This window comes from Sus scrofa, chromosome 17 (genome assembly GCF_054392235.1).
Source record: "Sus scrofa isolate SSC_HxYL_T2T_F1_AM1 chromosome 17, Sscrofa_HxYL_maternal_Yorkshire_Landrace_v2.0, whole genome shotgun sequence".
In the NCBI taxonomy this organism is placed as follows: Eukaryota; Metazoa; Chordata; class Mammalia; order Artiodactyla; family Suidae; genus Sus; species Sus scrofa.
The window spans coordinates 35,251,737-35,271,549 of record NC_139399.1 but is presented as its reverse complement, the minus strand read 5'-3'; the positions used below and the strand labels follow the sequence as shown (position 1 = coordinate 35,271,549).

Genomic DNA, 19,813 nt, shown 5'->3' with positions numbered 1-19,813 from the left:
AAAACAAAAATGAATAAAAGGAACAGAATGATATTCACCAGACTAGTATTTCCCACACGGGGATGTGCGCATACATCCCTGTGGCTCCTGTCAACAGGCAGGTCCTGATTCCTAGGTCTGGGGTAGGGCCTGAGAGTCTGCATTTTAACAAACTCCTCTGCTGACATGGACCAAGGTTCTAGGGGCCTGAGAGCCCTGAGGACAACAGGAATTCTGCTGCATGCTGGTATATCTGGTATACCCAGCATCTTGTGCAACTGGCCGCTGAATGTGTGTGTATGTTAATCAACTCTTTCTTTCTTTCTTCTTTCCTTTCGTCCTTCCTTCCTTCCTTCCTTCTTTCTTTTCTTTTCTTTTTTTTTTCTTTTCTTTTTGTCTTTTCTAGGCCGCACCCGCAGCATATGGAGGTTCCCAGGCTAGGAGTCTAATCAGAGCTACAACTGCCAGCCTACACCACAGCCACAGCAATTCAGAATTCGAGCTGAGTCTGTGACCTACACCACAGCTTACGGCAATGCTGGATCCTTAACCCACTGAACAAGGCCAGGGATGGAACCCGTAACCTCATGGTTCCTAGTCAGATTTGTTCACCACTGAGCCACGATGGGAACTCTTTTTTTTTTTTTTCTTTCAACTCTCGAATTGTTTTAAGATTTCAATTCACTAATTTAATTGAGCTGCTCATCTGCACACACAAGAACAGCTGTTGAAGAGGCTTTCGGTGGGAAAGCCCATATACGGACACCAAAGAAGCCAGGGTGCAGCGTGGGAGACAGCAAACTCGGAGTGAGAGCTCGAGTCAACTCATACTTATTGAAGACCTGCCACCTTTAGGGCACGGGGCAAAAGAGACATCAAAAGAGGTATAAGACATTGTCCCTGCCCCTAAAGAGGCTTACAATGTGACTGCGAAGGTAAGACAGAGAAAAGTGACTCTGGTCTGAGCACACGCACCCCCTGCCCCCAACACCCCAACACACACGCTCAAGTGCCTGGTGGCTCCTAATCAGGGAAGGTTTAATGTTCTTACTCAGGGCAAGAGAACTAAAAACTCTAAAAACAGAAGCCAACCCACGTTCATCGCTGTATTACTCACCGCAGCTCAAAGGGGGAAGCAGCCCAAATGTTTATAAGTGGATAAACAAATGTAGTTTATACACACAATGGACTATTATTCTGCCTTCAGAAGGAAGGAAATTCTTTTTTTTTTTTTTTTTTTTGGTTGTTGTTGTTGGCAGAGCCCACAGCATTCAGAAGTTCCCCGGCCAAGGACTGAACCAGGGCCACAGCAGCGACAACGTTGGATCCTTAGCCCTCTGTGCCACCAGGGAACTCCAGAAGGAAGGAAATTCTGATAGAGGATCCATCATGGATGAACCTTGAGGATATTACATTTTATTATTATTTGTGTGTGTGTGTGTGTGTCTTTTTAGGGCCACACCTGCGGCATATGGAAGTTCCCAGGCTAGGGGTCGAATCAGAGCACTAGCTGCTGGCCTATACCACAGCCACAGCAACGGGGGATCCAAGCTGCATCTGTGACCTACACCACAGCTCATGGCCACGCCCGATCCTTGACCCAATGAGCAAGGCCGGGGATTGAACCTGTGGCATCATGGATATGAGTCAGATTCATTTTCTGCTAAGCCTTGACAGGAACTCTGAGGACATTATACCTAGGGAAATAAGCCAGTTACAAAAGGAGACATAATATATGATTCTACGTACATGAGGTTCCTAGAATAGAGTCAAGTTCATAGAGACAGAAGGTGGAAGGGTGGTTGCCAGGGGCTGGGGGAGGAAGGAATTGGGAGTTAGTGGTTAATGGGTATAGAGTTTCAGCTTGGGAAGATGAAAAATTCTAAAGATGGATGGTGGTCATGGTGGTACAACAATGTGAATATGCTGAATGCAACAGACATGCAACTTAAAAATGGCTAAAACGGTATTATTTATTTATTTATTTATTTTTTTAGGGCCATACTGGCAGCATGTGGAAGTTCCCAGGCAGGGGTCAAATCAGAGCATCATTTGCCACACTATGCCACAGCCACAGCAACGCTGGATCTGAGCCCACATATGCCGCTGCTCGGGGCAATGCTGGATCCTTAACCCACTGAGGGAGGTCAGGGATCAAACCCATATCCTCATGGATACGAGTCAGGTTCTTAACCCGCTGAGGCATACTAGAAACTCCCTAAAGTGGTAAATTTTAGGTATGTGTAACCACAATTAAAAACTAGAATCCAGAAAAGTCAGAAAATAAGGTATCACAGTTGTTTTGCTTTGTTGTTTTACAGAACTATGCTCACGGGACCATCTTTGGAGGAAATAAGCTACAATAATCTAGCTCCAGCTTCTAAATCCTGGGCTCCCCTTAAGAAAGTAATGGTTCCCTGAAGCATTACTTGGTTCTCTGAAGAGGCATGGTCTCTGGACTGCACTTTCACTGATTCTACACAAACAGACCCAGGGCCACCCCGTCTGGCAGGTGCAGGCGCCTCTTGGTGACCTAGATAAAACACAGCCCCTCAGCCATGCGTCCCTACACCTCGTGCCTTCTGTTTCCTGATGACATCACTCAGGATGGCGATTGGCCTGACGTTCACACACCAAGATGGTGAGGAGTGACCATCTCGGCCCGGGATGCTGGAAGCTTCCCCATACTGGACAAGCCTCCTAGAATCAGATCCTTCAGAAGGGAAGAGCCAGCCTTATAAGCAGCATCGACCTGGGGGCCTGAGGTTGGGGCAGGCACTGGAGAGCTGGCTCCAAGCCCATACCTTCCTTTTGTGTCTCTGAGAAATGCTTGGAAGCTCTGGCTCAGTGTGGGGTCTGAGCATTTGACTTTGATGAGCATAGAGGAATCACTTGAACTCCTCTTGAAATTTTTCTGGAAATGTGAAATTATCTTTTTTTTTTTTAAATCATTCTAGGGCCACACCCAAGGTATATGGAGGTTCCCAGGTTAGGGGTCCAATTAGAGCTGCAGCCACCGGCCTACACCACAGCCACAGCAATGCAGGATCCAAGCCACATCTGCGACCTACACTACAGCTCATGGTAATGCCGGATCCCTAACCCACTGAGCAGGGGCCGGGGATCGAACCACATCCTCATGGATGCTAGTTGGGTTGTTAACTGCTGAGCCACGATAGAAACTCCATGGAAATGTGAAATTATATATGTGATATTATACAGCGCATATATGTGATATTATCTAGTATGTCCATCCAGGAAAGTTTAAAATACAATGAACCTTCTGTACTATTCTCACAACGCTTCTGTAAATTGGAAATGTCAGGAAAAGAACCTCACCCCAACCCTCAGGGTGGGAGGTGGGGGGAATACAAACAAAGTACTTAGAGACGAAACCAGGCTACCAGGAAATCACTTCCCTCATTTCTTCCAGCTCAGCTCCAAAGCTCACTCTTCTTGTTGGGAAATCTCTCCTTTGGAAAGTTCAGTCCGCTCTGTCCTTGTCCTCAAAGTCTGTGTCTAAGTGTCCCTGGAAGGCAGGCCAGAGGAAGGGCGGGGACCACAAGTCTTGCTGTGCAGGCTGCTGGGCTCTGAAGCTGCAGCTCCTGGGCACCCTGACCACACCCTGCTGCCCTTCGCCAGGGCTCCTGCTCTGCCCTCTGGGGAGCCAGGCTCAGCGGCCCCCAGGCAGACCACCAAGCTTCTTGATGAGCCCCAGACCCACACAGCCCTGGGTGGAAGGCCAGCTGGGGCTCCTGTCCCCTGGGGGCCTGTAGGGGGGGACCCTAACCTCCCTGAGCTCTGTCTCCTCATCTGTCAAGAGGTGATGATAACGTGTTGGGGGTGAATGGCAACAAGCGTCAAGAAGATGCCAGGCACATCTGTGGCCACAAGAGCTCCCACCAAAATCAGCCCTGGCCAGTGGTGAGCGGGGCCGCTGAGCGTGCACTGGGACCCAAGGCACTGACCTTGGTGAACTCATCCAGGACTCAGCCATTGAAGTTTCCAGAAAGAAACCATTTTAACGTCATCACGAGAATTAACTTTGTGTCACGTGGGAAAAATAAAACATTCCCTTTTTTTTTTTTTTTTTTTTTTTTTAGGGTTGAATCTCCAGCATATGTTTGCTCCCAGGCTAGGGGTCGAATCAGAGCTGCAGCTGCCAGCCTATGACACAACCACAGCAACACCAGATCCTTAACCCACTGAGCAAGACCAGGGATCGAACTTGCATCCTCATGGATACTAGTTGGTTCTTAACCCACTGAGCCACAACAGGAACTTCTAAAAATTATAAAAATTATTGTTATTATTATTTTATGTTTGTTTTTTTAGGGCTGCACCTGCAGTATATAGAGGTTCCCAGACTAGGGGTCTATTGGAGCTGTAGCCACTGGCCTATGCCACAGCCACAGCAATGACAGATCTGAGCTGCATCTGTAATCTACACCACAGCTCATGGCAATGCCAGATCCTTAACCCACTGAGAAAGGCCAGAGATGGAACCCAAAACCTCATGGTTCCTAGTCGGATTTATTACCCACTGAGCCACGATGGGAACTCCTCTAAATATTATTTTTAGTGACGTATAAGTGGTGGTGGCGGGTCAGAATTCTTCAGGCTTTGGGAAAGTCTAGAAGTGGTTAATGTGGTCTTGAGGCATGGCACGAAAGGGCTTGGGGAGAGGGGGGAGTGGTGAAGGGGCCGGGGGGCAAGCGGGAGGTGATAAAATGGGCTGGGGACAGGTGTTTTGTCTCCTTAGTAGATTACTAGCAAAAATTTGACAGCAGGCATCATGTTCCCTGTGGGCATGTTTATCCACCACCAAAGCCTGAAATGCAGCTTCTTCAAACAGGAGATGCTTATCAAATGAACACACATCTCTGTGAGGAGAAAGGAAGATGGGTTTCATCCCTCTTCTGCCTGGGAGTGGTTTCTGCCTGTCCGGTTTGATTCTGAGAAGCTCAGAACTTTTCAACGTGAAGCCTCAGCAATAAATGCTAATGTCTTAGGGCTTCTCAATTATTCTCAGCCCTCACTCACTCGCAATGAGGGATTCATGCCATTATTCTAGTTACCAGAGGGTCCCTTCCCCCGTCTCCCTGATAACCCTGAAAGCTTCCCGCAGTGCTTAGATGCACAACCAGTACATGATGCTTTTTGGGCGACTCTGGTCAGGTCTTGAAGGGACAGGACTATAAGCGGTGAAGGACGACAGAAAGTCTCAGGATGGCCAGGGGACACCTTACAGGGAAGAAAGAGAAACACCATGCTAGCCAACTTCGGCCAAGGGCAGCTATATCAGTGAGGTACCACCCACCCGTCATGGAATCCTCACATCCCCCCAGCGCCACATCCAGGGCTTTTCTCAACCCCATTTCAAGATGTTAGGAAACCAAGGCTTGGAGAGTTGGTTCCAAGTCAGGCAGGTGGTAGTGGATCGACAGGGCTTGGCAGCCAGGGCTCTCAGACCTGCAAAGCCATGACCTTCCCACAAGTATTTCCCCAAGTCGGGGGCACTTTATTTATTTATTTATTTACTGTTTTGGGGCTGCGCCTGCAGCAAATGGAAATTCCCACGTGGACAGGAGTTCCCTCCTGTCTCCTGGATAAAAATTATTAAGCTACCCAACCGCCAGATTGCCTCGCTTCCTGATGACACCTGAATCCCCCTGCAGCGTTGCCAGATAAGAGACAGGATGCCTGGTTAAATCTGAATTCTGGATAAATAATAATTTTGTAGTATAAGGATGTCCCAAATATTGCATAGGATGTACTTATGCTATATGTGAAATTCAAATTCTGCTGCTTTTTTTTTCTTTTTCTTTTTTCTTTTTGGCTGTGACTGTGGCATGTGGAAGTTCCCAGGCCAGGGACTGAACCTGTGCCACAGCAGTGACAATGCCTGATCCTTAACCCACTGAGCCACTGGGGAACTCCTGGTATCCTGTATTTTTACTGGCCAAATCTGCAGCACTTCCTTCTTAGAATTAGCCCAAATCTTACACTGGGCCCCTCCCGACTTCCTCTGACTGTGAGCCCCCTGGTCCACTGTTCTTCCATTGTCTTCCCCCTCGGGTGTGGCGAGCCAGGAAATCAATCCTGACTCTGTCTGACGTGTTCCTGGGGGTCTTTGAAAAGAGACGATCCCCCCTTTTGGAGGCAGGAAACTCTGAGAGCAGCCATCTGAAAGGGACAGCTGTGAGTGGCCAGCAGAGGACAGCTGGAGGTGAAGAGTGAGAAAGAAGAGTTAGGCTGACCTCTCCATAGTGTTCAATACAGGGAGATGACACAGAAAAAGAGGAGGTCATTTCGGAGCTGGCCAAGGCCTACGGCCAAGTTTTTTTTTTGTTTGTTTGTTTGTTTTGTCTTTTTTTTTAGGGCCACACCCACGGCATATGGAAGTTCCCAGGCTAGGGGGGTCTAATTGGAGCTATAGCTGCTGGCCTACACCACAACCACAGCAATGCAGGATCCAAGCCACATCTGTGACCTATGCCACAGCTCACAGCAACGCCGGATCCATAACCCACCAAGTGAGGCCAGGGGTCGAACCTGCATCCTCATGGATACTCATCGGGTTTGTTAACACTGAATCATAATGGGAATTCCCTGAGGCCGATGATTTAAGGCCCTGCAGGTGCTAGGTCCCATCTCTATGAAATTTCCTCAAAGTTGAAGTACAATCACCACGGAACCACCATAGAACTGACAAATGGTACGACTGTGGGCAAGTTTCCTAACCCCCTCCAAGTCCTGGTTTCCTCCCTTGTAAGATGGGCAGAATGACAGTGGGAGGCTTAACCGAATCAATGGGTTTAAAGTGCTCGGAACAGGCCTGGAAGAGGATTTGTGAAATTAAGCATACATTTTAAGTGGCTACATAAGGAGGAAGGCGGGCTGTGCCTATGAAGTGGCACCAAGACAGCAGATCTGTCAACAGGCCAGGCATTTGGCACAGGACATGTGGCTTCTGTTTGTTCTTCTGCTCCTCTGGCGAAAGGCAGTGTAGACCAACAACAGAGTTTGAGTTCGCTTCCCCCCAACTTTCCCTGGAGAGGAGAGGAGCCCACATCTCTGAATCTTAGCTCAAAGAATGTCCAGGCACCTGTGGGCAGGTGTCGGCAGTTTGGTGGGCAGTGTGGCTTCTGGGCACGTGAGTCGTTCCTGGCTCTGAGGACCTCCGCAGTGTCTGCACGCAGCCGCTTTTGAGAGAGCAAAGAAAACATGGGCGTGGAGTGGGAAAGTAGACAGAAAAAACCAGAACATCTTATCAGACAGTGGCAGGAATACCAAGGCTTACAGAGACTGAGCGGGTGAAATCACCAGGTACCACGTCTGAACTCCCACCTCCACCAGGAAGGGGATGTTACACTCTTTTCCCAGATGGGACATGGAGCCAGGCCCAGAGTGCAGCCATTTCTATGCTCTTTGTATTGTCTTGTTCACTCGTTCAAATCGGGGGCACGGGAGTTCCAGCTGGGGCACAGGAGAAACAAATCCGACTAGCATCCACGGGTTCGATCCCCAGCCTCAATCAGTGGGTTGGCGATCTGGCGTTGCTGTGAGCTGTGGTAGAGGCTGATCCGTAGCTCCGATTCTACCCCCTAGAATAGCAACATCCATATGCCACTGGTGCGGCCCTAAAAAAAGCAAAAATAAATAAATAAACACAAAAGCAATTTGCACTGTTTTTTTTTTTTGTTTTTTTTTTTTGTTTGTTTGTTTTTTTTTTAAATCTAGGGCAAAGAGCAGAGGCTCTCAAGCCTGACTCCCCTGGGTGGGGGGGGGGCGGGGAGCAGCTGTTCAAACACAGACCAGAAGCCCCCCCACCCCCACCCCAGTGCCTGATTCCCTAAGTCTCCGTGGAATTCAAGAGTCTGCATTTCTAAGAAGCTCCCAGGTGAAGCTGGCGCTGGCAGCCAGCACCACACTCTGAAAACCTCCTTCACAAACTCCAGAACATGTCAGCGCTGCCATTTGGGGACCACATTTCAAGTATCAACTACGTTTTTTTTTCTTTTTAGGGCTGCACTTGTGGTACATGGAAATTCCTGGGCTAGGGGTCGAATGGGAGCTGCAGCTGCCAGCCTATGCCACAGCCACAGCAATGCCAGATCTGAGCCGTGCCTACAAACTACACTGCAGTTTGGAGCAATGACAGATCCTCAACCCACTGAGCAAGGCCAGGGATCGACCCCACCTCCTCATGGACACTGTGTCAGGTTCTTAACCTGCTGAGCCACAATGGGAACTCCTCACTTACTTAATATGCAGGCCAATGCAGAGACACAGACTCAGCATCTCACCTGGACGGGCCTACCTGGGCACGTGGCATCTCCCAGCCTCCCCCCAAAACAGGAATCAACGGGGCCCTTGTTAAAGCTGCAGGCTTCCTCTCCCTCCCCTGGAGGTTCTGATTTAATGGATATAAGAGGGCCCAGAATTTCCATGTTAAGAAGAACCCACGGGGATTCTTATCCGTGAAGTTCAGGAAAGGAAATCTTCCCTGCGGAAGCCCCTGGCTTAACAGCCAAGCAAATGGAAACGGGGCAGAGGGCAAAGCCTTCCCCAGACTTGCTCCCCTTCACCCAGCTCAAGGGAGTCGGTGTCTGCAAAGACACCCATGGCCCAACCAAACCAGGGCAAGTTCACAGGGGGACGCAGCCTGGCCAAGCACCCAGGGGGCCGGTGACCTCTGGACCACTGTTATGTACCAGGCACTGAATGTATCTTGGGGACGATGGCATGAATTCATGTACCAGCAGCCTTATGAGGGAGGGAGGTGCCTTGATCCTCAATGTCCAGGTGAGGCAACAGGCCCAGGAGGTTAAGTCACTCAAAGTCACACAGGAAGTAGGTCACAAAACTGGGCTGAGACCTAGTCTGTCTCCCTTCACAGATGGGCATGTCTCAACCACACCTGTCCTGCCTGCACCCCTGTGACATCATGAGGGATATATAGTCAGTCTCTGAACCAGCTCCTAAAACCCCTGGGATCTCCTAAGTGCTAGAGGTGATGGGAGTGTCTGGTTTTATTCATTGCAAACCCCTTTCTTTTCTTTTTTCTCTTTCAAGCTGCACCTGCGGCATATGGAGAGTTCCTGGACTAGGGGTCAAAAAGGAGCTACAGCTGCTGGCTTACGCCACAGCCACAGCCACAGCAAAGCAGGCTCCGAGTCACATCTGTGACCTACACCACAGCTCATGGCAACACTGTATCCTTAACCCACTGAGCGAGGCCGGGGATCGACCCCGCATCCTCATGGACACGACATCAGGTTCTTAACTCCTGAGCCATCATGGGAACTCCTCAATTACTGCACCCCTGTGACATCATGAGAAATATATATTCAGTCTCTGAACCAGCTCCTAAAACCCCTGGGATCTCCTGAGTGCTAGAGGTGATGGGAGTGCCCTGTTTTATTCATTGCAAACCCCTTTCTTTTCTTTTTTCTTTTTCTTTTTCGGGCTGCACCTGCAGCACACAGAAGTTCCTGGGCTAGGGGTCAAATAGGAGCTACAGCTGCCAGCCTACATCACAGCCACCGCAAAGTAGGCTCTGAGCCACATCTGTGACCCTCACTTGCAGCTGTGGCAACACCGGATCCTTAACCCACTGAGCGAGACCAGGGATCGAACTCACATCCTCATGGATACTAGTCGCATTCTTAACCCACTGAGTCACAACAGGAACTCCAAACCCCTTTCTTTACTTACTTACTTTTTTTTTTTTTTACGTTTTATTGAAGTATAGTTGATTTACAATATTGTGATAATTTCTGCAGTACAACAAAGTGATGCAGTTATACATATACACACAACCATTCTTTTTCAGATTCTCTTTCCATATAGACCATCACAGAATATTGGGTAGAGCTTCCTGTGCTCTACAGCAGGTCCCCGCTGGCCAAACATTCCATATACCTCGGTGTGCACATGCCAATCATTGCAAACCCCTTTCAACTGCGCCTGAGTTTTAAGTCAATGATGACCGGTGGCTGGAAGCCCCAGAAGGCTTCAGGCTGTGGACTGGTTGCCAGGGGAACCAACCACATGATTAGAGGATTGCTACTTTCAGCTCCAGCCCCATCCCACCCCACTGGGAAGGGAGAAGGGATGGGGATTGAGCTAGTCACCAATGGCCCATGATTTAACCGATCACACCAACGGAATGATTCCATAAAAACTCTAACGGAGGGGTTTGGAGAGCTAGCTTCTGGTTGGTGAAGCTGAGAGGGTGACACACCCAAGCTCCACAGGGACGAGGCTCCTGTGTTCGGGACCCTTTCAGATCCTGTTCTATGTACCCCTTCATCTGCCCGTTCATGTGTATCCTTTCCAATATCCTCTACAATACACAGGGAATAGTAAATAAAGCGCTTCCTGAGTTCTGCAACCACTGCTATGTAGCAAATTACAGGCAGACCTCAGAGCTTAGAGCTCATTTTACTGCACTTTGCTTTATTGTGCTTTGCACATATTGCATTTTTTACAAATGGACAGTTTGTGGCAATCCTGCATTGAGCAATCTATCGGTGCCATTTTTCCAAAGCATTTGCTTACTCTGTGTCTCTGGGTCGCATTTGGGCAATTCTTGCAGTATTTCAGACATTTTCATTACTATTCTATTGTTACAGTGATTGATGATCAGAGATCTTTGATGCTACTATTGCAAAAGGATTACGACCTGCTGAAGGCTCAGATGACGGTTAGCAAAATTCGGCAATAAAATATTCTTAAATTAAGGTATGTAGGTTGTTTTTGTCACAATGCTAGTGCACACTTAAGAGACTCTAGGCTAGTGTAAACATAACTTTGATATGCACTGGGAAACCAAAAAGTTGGCATGACTCGCTTACTGGGATATCTGCTTTATTGCGATGTTCTTGAATTGAACCCGCAATGTCTCCGAGGTCTGCCTGTACTGAACTTAAGGACGAAATGGACAGAAGTGTGGGTGACCTGGGGACCCATTACTTAAATTGGCATCCGAAGTAGGGGGGCAGTCCTGTGGGACTGAACCCTTAACCTGGGGGTGTGTCTGTGCTGACTCTGGGGAGTTAGTGTCAGAACTGAATTAAACTATAGGACACCCACTGGTGTCCACAGAGAATTGGAGAAGTGGCTGGTGTGGAAAAAGCCTACACCTTTGGTGTCAGCAGTGCTATGAGGAGAGAAACAGTTTTCTTTCGGTGGTGAAGGAAGATGCATTCTAAAAAATGGCCTGAGAGGAATCACACAGCCTCCAGGATCAGGGCAATGGTGCTCAGAGACTGTCCAGGAGACGGGCTCATCTGTATCTTCACTGACCACCTGCTGACACCCTTTCCACTCTGGGTGACCAGTGCCTGGGCTGCTCAGCCTACCTACCATGGGTTCCTGAGTCCTGTTCTTCCCCTTGGAGATCCCAATTTACCTTTTTCCATCCCCTCCTCCTCAATATACAGGAACTCAAACTTCCTCTCTGGTCTCAGCTAGCAGTTCAGAAAGTCCTAGTTTATACTAAGTTGTGAATGACTGATGGTATCATATCACCTCCTGCCAGTAAGGGCAACTACAAACTCAAAGGAATCACCTCCTGCCAGTAAGGGCAACTACAAACTCAAAGGAATCTCCAGTTGGAATTACAGGCAGGTGGGCCATTCTCCTTTTTCGAAGAAGAATTAGAGGCCATTCTCCTTTTTCGAAGGTCAGACAAAGGAGGAAGAAGACACCCTCCCACGCTAGTTCCCCCCTTGACCCCTTTCTACCTGGGACATTGGGCTCTCAGTACGCCATCAGCTAACAGAAGATGTTCCTAAACATGGGAGGAAGGTCTCTACAACTTAAGGTTCCTGTGCAGGGACTCAGGTGACTGTGGGCTGACCCCGGCCGCCATTGTAAGCCCCAGAGAAACTTGCTGCCCATCTCCCTGCTATCCCTTGGTCCATCCGTGGACAAGCCATCATCTCCCAGGGCTTAGGTAGAACTCACAGGCTCCATCACTGCTGAACAGGAGGCCCCCAGGACAATCAGAAGTGGGGCGTCTGCCTCCCCTACATACCCAGGGGCCTCTGGGAGGCCACCAGTGTGAGGAGGCTGAGCTTTCTGCACGGATGGTCTCAACTAAACAAGAGTTCAAGAGTTCACACCACGGGCCAGAGCCAGGCCTCCCATGCGTTTTCCTTCATCCTCGAGTGCCTTTATTGTTTAATTTTTTTTTTTTTTTTTGTCTTTTGTCTTTTTGAGGGCTGCACCCGCAGCATATGGAAGTTCTAAGGCTAGGGGTCTAATCGGAGCTGTAGCCACCGGCCTACACCAGAGCCACAGTAACGCCAGACCCAAACCGCATCTGCGACCTACACCATAGCTCATGGCAATGCTGGATCCTTAACCCAATAAGCAAGGCCAGGGATTGAACCCGCAACCTCATGGTTCCTAGTTGGATTCATTTCCGCTGCGCCACGACGGGAACTCCCTCTAGTGCTTTTAAAATTGGGATCCTCTTACATGAAAATCTGGATCGCTGGCCTCTCTTGGAAAATGTCAGAGGACCCACATTCATTATTTTGTGACAATGACTGGTTGGAACTGAGTTAGCAGCCCTTCCCCTCCTAGAAGCCTCCTGCCCCCCAACTCCTGTCCAACACCAAGCCCATGTATGCATTTCCCATCATTCTGTCTGGCCCTGCAGGTTTTTAAATTTATGACTATGTTGCTTTGCTATCTTTCGGTCTCTATGAAGGCCCCTGGTGCCCTGTGTCCTGGTCATTCACATACTCAAATGACATCCCTTCAGTGAGGGCTGGACTTGACTGGCTTCTAGGGCACAGAATATGACGGAAGGGATGGGGTATCACATTGAAGATTAGGTTCTAAACAGACTGTGGCTTTCATTTCTCCCAGCTTCTCCTGTATCACCTGCCCTGGGGGAAGCCACCTGCCACGTCCTGAAGCCAGCCCTGTGGACAGGCCTATGTGGCAAGGGACTAAGACCCACCGAGTGAGTTTTGAAGTAGGTTCCCCACCAATCAAGCCTTCCGATGAGACTGAGGCCTGGCTGACAACCCTGGTTGTGATCTCAGAAGAACCCTGGGCTGGGGGCGTTCAGTTAAATTACATCAGATTCTGACCTGCAGAGACTCTTAGATATGCTGATGGCTTCAAGTCGCTAAGGTTTGGAGTAATTAGTTACGTAGCAATAGATAACACAGCTTTAGATTTTGCTGTGAAAGTGGTTTTCTGTTTACCATGTAAAGACATTGGAAAGGGTATCATCTAGGAAAATGAGCCTCCATCCACTTCACCTCCGTTCACCAAACCGACTGGTGACCGCCACACGGGCAAGGGTTCTGTCAGTTGACTTTACGAATCAGAGCACCATCCAAAACAGCATCCTGAGGGCCCCACAGCATGAAAAAGAGCCAAGAGGTCAATGCTACTTATACTGCCATGATGCCTCATAACAGGAAGTTCCTCCCCTAATGGTACTGAAATTAATCAATTTAGATCAAGTGATCCCTTATTTCTACAACCTCATTGATAAAATTCACTCTTTTGAGACACAAACCCTGGCTGGATAAATCTGGGTATAAGGGAGGGAGAGGTAGAAGGGGTAGGGAATAAGCCATCTCAGTGTTTTTTTTTTTTTTTTTCCTGGCCACACCCATGGCATGTAGAAGTTCCTGGGCCAGGTATCAAATCTTCACCACAGCAGTGACCCCAGCCATTGCAGTGACAACAGGGGATCCTTAATCTGCTACATCACAGGGGAACCCCTATCTCAGTGTTAATTGTTAAGAAATGCTATTTAAAATTTAGAAATAAGTCAAAAGGTGGGTGGGGCATGTCTTTTCTGATTAAGTGTTCAGTGCTATGAATTTTCCTCTGACTGCTGCTTTATATTTGTGCCATTATTATGACAGATAGTGTTTTGATTATCTTTTTAAACGAAATTCAATAATTCTAGTTTATATTTCGCCCTTTACCCAAGGGTTGTTATTAGAAAGTGGTGAAATTCCAAGTGGAAGATGCTTTTGTTTTGAGAACATCTTTTTTTTTAATTTTTTTTTTATGGCTACGCCTGCAGCATATGGAAATTTCTAGGCTAGGGGTCAAACTGAAGCTGCAGCTTTAAGCCTACACCATAGCCAGAGTAACATGAGATCCGAGCTGCATCTGTGACTTATACCACAGCTCATAGCAACGCAGGATCCCTAACCCATTGAGCAAGGCCAGGGATTGAACCTGCATGTTCATGGATACTAGTTGGGTTCATAATCTGCTGAGCCACAATGGGAACTCCCAAGAACATCTTTTCATTGTTATGCTCCAGCACTGTTTAACAAGGTCATCTAAAGATTATTTAACTATTTATCTAACATGTTTTTGACTGTGCTGTTACTAAAGGGCTCAAGGCACCATAGTTATCTATCAGCCTGGAGATTTCTGTTCAGAAAAAAAAAAAAGAGAGAGAGAGAGATTACCCTAAAGGTTAGAGTTTTATTGTCCTGCAGGACTATCACTAGTTTTGATTTTAACTTAGCAAACTCATTACAGAATGACTTTTTAAGTCAACTACAAACACACCATTTGTCCAAGTGTTCTTTGAACCAGCTTTACACTGGCCTCCTGCATTCTTGCATGGTTTGAATGAAGCTTTGACACAGTGCTCATTTTATACTGTATGAGATGTCCATTTTCTTTTCTTTTCTTTTCTTTTTTTACATCTTTTTGCCTTTTCTAGGGCCAAACCGTGGCATATGGAGGTTCCCAGGCTAGGAGTCTAATCGGAGCTATAGCCTCTGGCCTACGCCACAGCCAAAGCAACTCGGGATCCGAGCCGTGTCTTCGATCTATACCACAGCTCATGGCAATGCCAGATCCTTAACCCACTGAGCAAGGCCAGGGATCAAACCTGCAACCTCATGGTTCCTAGTCGGATTCGTTAACCACTGAGCCATGACAGGAACTCCGAGATGTCCATTTTCTATGGCATGATTTAACTTTTTTCCCCTTAATTATGAAAACTCAGAGTTACACGTAGGCATAGAGAAATGTGTAGTTGAGGGGAGCTGGGGGAAATCTGTTTCACTCCTGAGGTTTAAAAGGAAAGTTCCTGGGAGTTCCCTGGTGGTGCAGTGGGTGAAGGATCCAGCTTTGTTGCTGCAGTGGCTTGGGTCGCTGCTGTGGCACAGGTTTGATTTCCACATGCTGTGGGTGTGGCCAAAATAAAATAAAATAAAAGGCAAAGTTTCTTGAAGCAAGTGAGAATGTGTTGAGGCCCAATAGGCAACATTTAATATCAGGTGGCCAAAATGTGCTGGAAAAATTACCCTATAAAACCATGAAATCCATTGCTTTTAAAAAAACATGAATAGGAATTGCTGTCCAAAATATTCATGACAGAGTTCCTATTGTGGTGCACTGGAAACAAATCCAATTAGTATCCAGGAGGATGTGGGTTCAATCCTTGGCCTCCCTCAGTGGGTTAAGGATCCAGTGTTGCTGTGAGCTGTAGTGTAAGTCATAGACTCAGCTCAGATCCCATGTTGCTGTGGCTGTGGCACAGACCAACAGCTATAGCTCAGATTTGACCCATAGTCTGGTAACTTCCAGGTGCGGGGCAGCCCTAAAAAGCAAAAAAAAAAAAAAAAAAAAAGAAGCAAAATATTCATGACATTCCTAGAAAGTCACGCCCTGGGTTGGGGGTAGGGGTGGAACCTGATCTGTGTTCCAGAGGCATTTGGAGCAAATGGTGCAAGACATGCATATGTACCCACAAAAGGCCAGGGAGAGGCTGCTGTCCCCATGACCGATGCCCCCGGACCTCTCCAGATGGAGCTTTCTGGGGGATCTCACCCGAGAAGGGGGAAAGCAATCAGAGCGGAGCCCTCAGGAGGGCCACACAGGGTCGGGGTGGGGGCGTTGCAGGAAAAAGTCAGGCCAGGTCCAATTTCCACCCCTGCTGTGGACTAACCAGCTCCTGGCACTCCAACCTCCCTGGACCTCAGTTTCCCCACCTGTAAAAGATGGAGATTTGGACTAGATAAAATGGAAGCCTCCACTATCCAATACAGTGGCCAGTGAGTCCTTGCAATGCTGCTAGTTTGAATTGAGACGTCCTCAGTGTAAAATACACACTGGATTTCAAAGGTGTGGTACCAAAAAAAATTGTAAAATACACGATTACTATTTTTATATTGAGTACATGTTGACATAATGATATTTTATAAATACTAAGTAAATTAAAAATATGTATATATATATATTTTGTCTTTTTGCCTTTTCTAGGGCGGCCCCCACGGCATATAGAGGTTCCCAGGCTAGGGGTCTAATCGGAGCTGTAGCCACAGGCCTACGCCAGAGTCACGGCAATACGGGATCTGAGCCTACACCACAGCTCATGGCAACACCAGATCCCCAAACCCAGTGAGCAAGGCCAGGGATCGAACCCACAACCTCATGGTTCCTAGTCGGATTTGTTAACCATTGAGCCATGACAGGAACTCCTAAATAAAATATATTATTAAAATCAATTTCACTTTTTTATTTTTATTTTTTTGCTTTTTATGGCCACACCTCCAGCATATGGAGGTTTCCAGGCTAGGGGTCTAATCAGAGCTACAGCTGCTGGCTTACACCACAACCACAGCCACAGCCCTGCAGGATCCGATCTGCATCTGCAACCTACACCACAGCTCACAGCAACTCCAGATCCTTAACTGGCTGAGTGAGGCAAGGAATAGAACCCACAACTTCATGGTTCCTAGTCGGATTTATTTCTGCTGCGCCACAAAGGGAGCTCCGTCACTTTTTTGGGGGGGGGGTCTTTTTGCCATTTTTTGGGCTGCTCCTGTGGCATATGGAGGTTCCCAGGCCAGGAGTCGAATAGGAGCTGTAGCCACCGGCCTACACCGGAGCCACAGCAATGCGGGATCCAAGCTGCATCTGCAACCCACACCACAGCTCACAGCAACGCCGGATCCTTAACCCACTGAGCAAGGCCAGGGATCGAACCCACAACCTCATGGTTCCTAGTTGGATTCGTTAACCACTGAGCCATGACGGGAACTCCTCGTCACTTTTTTTTTTTTTTTTTTTTTTTATTGCGACTACCAGAACACTTATAATGATACCTGCAGCTTACTTTGTATTTTATGGGAGAATACTGTTCTAAGACCTCTCCAGGTATAAGTATCTAGGAAGAAAGAAAAGACCTACCCAACACTGATGTCAGGTTGCCTTGCAATATTATTACGAATAATTAGCAATACATTGATCACTCTGACCAAATCTCTAATTGCTATTTTGTTTCCACAGTAGGGTACTTAGTCCTTTCCTGCTCAGAGGTGCCTCCCTGGACATGCATGTGATGTGATGTCCATCCATTGTCCAGGGGATTCTGGGAAATCAAGGGTGCCCCGCTCGCATCTACAGATCCATGTGACATAAATGTGGATTTGGTTCCATCCATGATTTTTCTGAAGCCCCTGCCATCTCTGTCCACCGTTACACTTCAGTGACTTCTTGGCTTGGGGCTGTGTCTTCAGTGAAATGACTTTCCCCACAAAGAATGATCTGAAAACTTAAATGCTGGGAATCCCTGAGGCCTGAGATAAGCCCATTATGGATGTTTGAACATTTGCCTGCAGACAGAATTTCTGAAAACACAATAACTTTTCCAATGCTGGGGAGGGACCGACAGTTAAGGGAAGTCAGAGTGATCTAAGCCATCACTCCCAGTGTATCACATTGAGCCAGATCTTAGCAATTAGGCTTCTTCAAAGCTGGACACCCCTCTTCTCTTCACAGTTCCAGACAGCCATTCTATGGCTTCTCTGAACTATAATCACAGGCTTTCTGTTTCTGAAGGTCAAATGGGATGCACCTGTTTTTTATTTGTTTGTTTGTTTTTGGCTTTCTGTCTTTTTAGGACTACACCCGCAGCATATGGAGGTTCCCAGGCTAGGGGTCCAATCAGCTGTAGCCGCCAGCTTATGTTGGGGCCACAGCAACTTGGGATCTGAGCCACATCTGCAACCTACACCACAGCTCATGGCAATGCCAGATCCTTAACCCACTGAGCGAGGCCAGGGATGGAACCTGTGTCCTCATGGATGCAAGTCAAGATTGGTTAACCACTGAGCTATGATGGGAACTGCACTTTTTTTTTTTTTTTTTTTTTTTTTTTGGTGATGCACCTGCTATCCAAACCATATAAAATGACCCAAAGGGGATTTCTCTAACTGACCCTCTGCTGCTGAACTGGGCCCTCAAATGCCTCAGGTGGTTTGTGGGCCCAGGCTCAGGGCATCTCTGTAAAGAACGAGGGTTTGGAGGCACAGAACAGCAGGGTCCCTGTGGTCAAACACATTTTCTTCCTGGTCAGTTAAGACCAACAGTTCCCCTGTCTCAGAGGTAAAGGGCGGCTAGGGAATCAGGCACTCAGCCAAGGGAGCTGTACCGGCTTGTGGGCTGGTGAGGGCAGGCTCGCCCAGGCAGTCGGGGAAGGAAGTGGAACTGCTCAGTCAGTGAGAGAGGCACACTGGTCCTCTTCTGGCATCATTCTCGGCTACAGGAGGATCCCCCTTGGGTTCAAGGACATGGCAACAAAAGGCAGAACAGATACTTCCTGGCAGAGCTTGAGCTATGAACCGAGGTTGACCTCCTGGCACACACTTGGGCCACAGCTAGGCCTACAGAATATTTCCACCACCAGACAGACACCAGCTCAGGCCAGGTGAGCTCCACTATCAGTGGATAAAGTGGGTCTATGCCAGCCTGCAAGGGCAGCTGGGAGCCTGGTAGGGCGGGGGGTGGAGGGTGCAGAGAGGAAGAAGGATGGGCAGGGACTGGAGTCAGGACAGTGGCCGGTTCGGGCCACAGGGGCAGACCCGTGAGGGCACAGGGGCAGGACCAGTGGAGGAAGAGTTGGGAGAAGGTGGACATACAGCCTGAAAGTCCTCAAATGTCAAGGTGAAGAGTGTGGACCTGGTCCTGGGCGCAGCATGGAGCCGGGGTCAGCAGGCTGGCAACACGGAAGGATGAGCATTGGGAAGAAAGACCAACCAACCAACCAACCAACCATCCATGTTTCTGTGATGGTGCAGATGGATGATGAGTGTCAGCGTAGCGCCCACAAATGAAAGAGTGAGACCATAAGTAGGGAGGCGGGTGTGGGAAAGGGAAGAGGGGGTGGATTGTGAAGACTTGAGGGGGATCTCCTAGCACTGGGTGCCAGGATGCGGTAGGGGTGGGGAAGCTATGGAATCCAGAAAAAGGAGGAATCCAGGATGACGCTGAGCTTCTCTGCCCTCGGCCAGGCCACCGCGAACTCTTCCAGCCCAGATGAGATCTTTCTCACACTGTCTCTTTGACACAACACATCCCTGAAATCTGACAACCACAGGTGCCCCCTTCTAGGACTGCAGGGCAGGTAACTCTGCTGCCTTGTCTAGGGCATCCCCTGCCTTGCTTATAGGGCAGGAAGATGCTGTTTCTCACACGTAGTTGAAGAACATGGGCAATGAGGCTGGGAAGGGCTGTGGATCAGTGTTTGTCCAGCACAGGATTTCTGTGGCCAGGCTTCCAGGATGTGATTCCATAAACACAATAACCATGTGGCATCCTCCATTGACTCAGAACACTCAGGCCATCCGCATTCTCCAGGACCCTCGTGCCCTGCAACTCATCCGAGTCATTTCCAAGAGCCAGGACAGACAGGATGCCATAAATCAAGGCTCGCTCCTAGTGATTAGCACTCTGGCTTAAAAGCACAGACCAGACAGAGGAAGATAGTGCTGAAAAATGAGGTCTGGTGATGGCCTTTCAACAATCTATGCTTTATACA

At 48.3% G+C, this 19,813-nt stretch overlaps 1 protein-coding gene and 1 long non-coding RNA gene across 27 annotated transcripts in view; both read right to left on the bottom strand.

The window, feature by feature from the left end:
- The window catches only part of RIN2 (Ras and Rab interactor 2), a 251,143-nt gene that overhangs the window by 90,466 nt on the left and 140,864 nt on the right, over positions 1-19,813 (bottom strand). The window lies entirely within an intron of this gene.
- LOC146395218 (uncharacterized) lies at positions 9,033-14,025 on the bottom strand. Its single transcript, XR_014832913.1, has 2 exons — positions 11,558-14,025; positions 9,033-11,517 (listed from the first exon to the last, which is right to left on the bottom strand). It is a non-coding gene; the product is annotated as an uncharacterized LOC146395218 (long non-coding RNA).